The sequence below is a fragment of the Fukomys damarensis genome, unplaced genomic scaffold (genome assembly GCF_012274545.1).
Source record: "Fukomys damarensis isolate Sample0158 unplaced genomic scaffold, DMR_v1.0_HiC HiC_scaffold_24, whole genome shotgun sequence".
Taxonomy (NCBI): Eukaryota; Metazoa; Chordata; class Mammalia; order Rodentia; family Bathyergidae; genus Fukomys; species Fukomys damarensis.
In genome coordinates, this window is record NW_022900936.1 from 20251277 (window position 1) to 20257570 (window position 6294).

Consider the following 6294-nt stretch of genomic DNA (forward strand, 5'->3'; position numbering starts at 1 on the left):
CATAAAATTGATGAAAACATTCCCATGTATGACTCCAAAAGCTATATTTCTTTAGTAGATTGTAATGTGAGGGTTTCTATGAAGTAGATGACATCAGTATCATGATTATTTGTTAAAATCCATTTATTGAGGTTTCGTATGCACAGCTGATCTCCCATGCTCTGGATAAAGCAATTAAGCCATCAACTATTCTGTTATCTAATATTTAACAATTGAGGATCCATATTGCTAAAAGTTCTTTTTTAAGTCATAAAAAATCCTAACAAGACATATATTGGCAAAAATGTATGCACTAGTGATGAAACTACTATTAGATGTGAGCATATTTATTCAGTTAATTATACTTAAGCGTCCTCTTATGAATTTGGTATCCCTGACCAAATTAAACTGAAAAAGTTTTAGTTGCAAAACTTTGACATGGCCAGTGTTGTTTGGCAAATATTCAAATTCAAATCTCTCTGACCAGAGACACTGCCACCCTCCATAAGTGCAAAATATAAGAATCCAGAGCAACAAGAAGCCATATGGACTTCCCAGTCCTTTGGTCCTGGGATGTAAATCTTTCAACTGCTTCTTTTCCAGAGTTTTGAAAAAGCTTCCTTCAAGTTCCATTCTTTTCTTTTTCCCAATTTGTATTCCAGAAAATGTATGTCACACATGAAGATTCCCTGGTGAAAACTCATTCTTTTTCTGTAGTACATGTAAAGTGGGACAAGCAATTTAGCATGCACCCGTAGGAAATTCTAATGCAGATGATCTAAGGGTCGTATTCAGAAAGATAGAGTTGTCTCTGACAACTATTCTTTGATCACTCAGGTCTGGCAAAGCTGTAACTCTTGTGTTTTCAGATAATTCCTCTCTTGAGTATTCATTCATAATTCTCATCAGGCTGTTGCCCACTGGCTTAGCAAGATCATTGACTATATTTGAATATTGTTGAAGGAAAATGCATAATATTATTCATCTTTCCTTACCCTATATTCAACTCATATTTGGAGATATAGTGAATACTGAGTGTTTGTCTGAATGACTGGCAGTAAGTTTGAGAAATTCCATTTACAAATATCGTTGATGACCTACCAGCTGGCTGTGTGAATGAGGGTTTCTATCAATTGTATCTATCTGTGGTTTGTTGTTGCTCTTAAGGCAATCGATTCTCATTTGTTGAAACAGATCCATAATAAAAGATGTAGTACTACAGAGAATCATTGTGACACCTAGAAACACAGAATTGAGGCTCTGCTCCAAGAAAAACTGGTGAAAAATGTGAAGAAGCAAAGTCATTCTGATAAAAACCCTGATTCATTTTCACTGTTATAAACTGACATTCGGTGCAAGGGATTTGAATTTTCTGCTGTAGTACTGCCTCTTGTGCATGATGTTCTGATTTGAGAATGTGACTTTTAACCACTACTGTCTCTAATAGCAGATGCATCGTCAGCCTTGCTTCAGGAAAAAATAAAGATTAAATGCAGATTTATGTTATTTTGTTCCTTATTTAAAGTTAACACTCATGTAGGTGCTGATAATGGGGAAAAAAGGCTGTACACTCACATCCTGACTATAACAAAGGCTGGAAACTTGGTCACTTCTCTTCTGTATTGAATGACATAGCACCTTGATCACATAGAAGAAAGCTAATCAAAAGAGGGGAAGACGACACCTATCCACTATATCAGTTTTTTCTTTTTTAATTCTGTACCTTTTATGTGTAAGAAAGATATAGGGCCAGACTTGGGTGGGAATTGGGAGATATCCCTTTTAACCCAAAAGCAGGGAATCTATGAAGTCCAATATATACAAAGGCTTGAATATGGCCTAAGTAGAGCTGAATTTTTAGGATACCTACATGTTCCTGAATCGACACATTTGAATTGTCAGAAGAGAATCCGCCAAAACTTTTTAAGTAGCTTTAGAAAATAAATTTGAGTGGTACATTAGTACATAAGGGTAAAGCTCTTTCTCATCGCTAGATAGCATTCATAAAAAAGTGAAAATAAAAACTTAGAAAGACTGCCAATAAAATTTTATGGCTAGAATGAACTTATTGGTATGGAAATGAAAGTCAGGTGAAAGTTATTTAAAATGAGGAAAAGTGGAATACCAGATCTTACCAAGGACATGAAAATACCTAAATCCTGACACCCAGAGCATGCGGAACATTCTCAACGCTTTTCTGAATAAAACTCAGAATGCTGCCACAGTGATGATGCATGATTTCTTACATTATATTTTAGTTCACACGCACACATTGTGATGTGCTAATATCCTAAATTGGTAGGGAATACATTTCAGAATATCAATGCCAAATTTCAAGAAATCATCCAGGTAAAAAGTTTTATAGTCTGTTACTGAGTTCAGTATTTTTGGCAACTTCTTTTATTGTGGTCAAGAAACAGACAAAGGTGAACAGCAATAACGGAAGGAAACAGGCACCAGACACAATGCCCAGTGTCATGGCTCCCTGACCCAATCAGACTCACTTAGAAGTGCGCTTTACTAATTAGTTCATAGTTACGCTTAATTGTAGCAGTCATCAAGGGTCTCCAGGACCTAGTTCTACAACGTGCCCCAATTCACCTGTTAGCACTTTTTAATTCAATTACTACCTTGCAGTGCCCGTGAGAACTCAAATCCTCACTCATTCTGCAGAATTTAAAGTTCAGTGTTCTTAGCGTGCTCACCTTTCAGATTTGTGTAAATATGTATCCTATTTTCTTTCCTATAGAGAATCTTGTTAGAATAGTTTATTCTTTTCCTGCCCCTGCTCCCCAGTGCTGGGCATGGTACCCAGGACCTTCCCACTTAGCTACATCTCTTTTTTATGTTATATGAATCATCTTGCTAAGTTTGACAGGCTGGGTTGGAGCTTGCGATTCTCCTGAAGGGCTGGGGCTACAGGAATGTGCCAAAACAGCTGGCTATTTTCCACAATAGCATTTATACATACATCCTGTGTGTTTGCTAACAATCTGTATTTCCTATGAGAGCGTAAGCCCCATGAGTTGAGGTAGAGTGTGTTTGTTTACTGTCATATAACCAGACCTGGAAGAAAATAGATGCTCCATATGTACTGAATAAATGGATCACTGAGTGATATTATGCTAAACTGAGGAAGAATAAGTATGCTCTAGTGACTGTGTCTTACTTCCTTGTTGCTGGGACACAATATCTGACACCCACAATTTAAAGGAAGAAAGGTTTATTTTGGCTCAGAGTTCATAGAGGCTTCAGTTCATAGCTGGCTCCAAGACAGGACAGCATGACATAGGGCCACGGCAGAGAATTGTTCATAGTGTGACAGGCAGAAAGGAGGAACAAAGGAGGGAGGAAGATATACCCTTTAATACCACACCCCTAGTGAGCCATTCCCTTCCTACTTCACATTTAGCTGTAAACTCATCAGTGGACTTCTCTGGTGGTGAACCTCACACCCCATAATGCAATAAATTTCCAAAAGCCCCACCTGTGAGTGCAAGAGACTTTGGGGGGATATAAACCACAATATTCATGTACCTAACCATGAGTGGGTAAAACCTCATAAAAACTAGGAAGTCTAGGGTCATCGCAGGAAGCAAACCAAAAGATGAATGTATCTTACATCTGTTTAAAATATTTTACAGTCATGGGTAATGCCTTCTTTACTATCTACAAAATCACTTCGCTTAGGATTAGAAGTCCCATGATCTCCTTTGGTATCCTGAAGTAAAATCATGGGTTAAGAAAATAATCAAGGGTTCAATGGTAGATAAAAAATGAGAATGTAATAGATTCAGTTTTAAAGTCAGTAAAAATCAAATATATCTTTCTCCGTAAAGGATAATTATTTTCTGTATTACTGGGGAATAAACACAGAGCAATATCCCTACTCCTTTTTACTTTAACACAAGCTCTTGCTTTCTTACTAAGATGCCCATTGTGCTGGAATTTCCAATCCTTCTTCCTCAGCTTGCCAGGGTCTAGGGTTACAGGCATACACCACCATCCATAGCTAGAAAAATGATTTTGAAGTAACATAAGGTTCCAATCTTGGTTTTTCACTGTTTAGTAAAATTTAATACATTAATTCTTTGTAATTTTGCTGGCTTCAGTACTAACTCTCCTTGAATTGTTGACTTTTAAAGTACCATTTTATACTCTTTAAAATGCTGTAGAAATATGGTAGCGTAATATGTTTATGTAGATGTCATTTAGGGCTGAATTTCTGTAGGATTGTAATGAGTTTAATTCAAAATGTGCTTACTTTATAATTGCTTTATGGCTAAGAGTGAGGAAACTTAAATAAAAATGCACATATTATTTCAAGAGAATAATAACATAAAAGATGGAATTCTAACAAGTTTGTGAAAGAGAAAAATAGGTCAATACATTGATTTTGCTGTTGAATTATTCCAAAGATAGCAGCTGAAAGCATTGGCCACCTTCTGTTTGACATGCTCTATTTCACAACATAATTCCCAGTTTTTCTCTTCTATTGAGACTTAGGCAGACTGTTTTTCATTAAAACTATGGCATATTTTGATTTTCCTAGGGAGAGATGTCTCTGAGACTAGTTATTTGTGCTGTCATACCCCTTGAGAAGCACCACTATTAATTGGAACAAAAATGTTTGAAAAGCAATTGCCATTGAATCTCTCAAGATGTTTCAAGCCTCTGTAGCTATAGAGAAAATACAAAGCAAGTCATCACTACATTTTCTGAATGAGCTTAGAAAACAAAAGAAAACTTAAATTGTGTCTGTGTGCTACAAGAGGCCGGAAAACATTGAATGTATTCATCAGCGAACAAATAGCATTCACATGCCTCTTAAGTGTTCAGAATTTAACTTAGTTATAAGGTTACAAAGATGAGCAGAAAATTGCCTCTGTCCCTGTAGGCTAAAAGATTCACAGAGGACAAAAGACAATACCAGGAAAAGAAAAGTGTAGTAAGTAGTAAGCAAAAGAGGGTGATGTGGTGTTCCCTATCAGAGGAAATGAATTTGTCTTTGGGAACTAGGATCTGAGGACGAATATTGCTGTGAAAGTGATCGCTCCAAAATTTAGTGGCTTAAAGCGTTAAGTATGTTGATAGCAACTGGCCTTGATTTCTGTAGGTGGTTGGATATGCTGGTTCTGATTGGGCTACCTCTATGTCTGTTCTTAGCCAATATATTAAGCTGATTGATTCACCTTTCATCCATGTGACCACTCACCTCTCCACAGGTTAGCCCAGACTTTTTCAGAGGGCAGGCACCAAGGACAAAGAGACAATATAGAAATATAAAACTACTGTTAAAGTCCAGACATGGAACTGGAATTATGTCATAGTGACAACATCCTATTATTAAAAAAAACAACAATTTTGCTCAGATTTAAGGGATAAGAAATGGACTCAGTATCTGGGCCTGAAAAATTCATGTTGTGAAGGGGCATGGATAAAAGGAAAGAAAGAATTATAATCATTTTTGTGAACAATCTACTAGCGCAGAGAAAACAAAAAAAAATGTTTTGATCTCTGTTTTGAAGTTTGTCAATAAATTAGAGGAGAGAAAGACTTTTTTTGATAATACTGAGCAAGATCTGGGGTGACTCTGAGTTTAATGCATCTAATAAATTCTCTCATTTCACCCTACACCAACATTATTTAGAACATTAAGATTTTATATTTAAAGAAACTCAAACACAGAGAAAGAAAATTTACACCAGAAAAGCTGCAAAAATAGTTAATAGTAAATTGGCTCAAGTTGATCTGACTCCAAAGTGATATATTTTAAGTTTTTCTGCACATTCTGTGTACCAATAATACAGGCAATCTCCCAAGATTTAAAGCCCATGGAGTTTCTCCTAATTTTCTTCTTATTACTTTTCATAATTGAACTACTTATTAGCCACCCATTCTTCGTTCATTCTATATGTTTATTTTTTGTATGATATATGTTTGTCATATTAGATAATATTAATTGCCTGTTTAGGATTATTATTCTTTTCCATTTCCCTGCTGGTATGAAACTGTTCTCATAACCTATATGATGCAGGATCTCTATCCTTAGCTACAGATTTGTAATCAGCTGATTCTAAGATAATTAACACAAGGTATTTTAATGGTGAATTTCCTTAATCTAGGGATGGGCACATGACAGAAAGCAGTAACTCTTGGAGTTTATTTGTTAACCGTGAACAAGGAAATATTTGTGATAATGGCAAGCACCTATTTTGTAAATAGGATAGGAGACATTCATATTTTCTCTTATAGGATGATTATAGGGGTGAAAATAATGTGAACTCTTCATGATGTGACTGAGCAATCTTATGT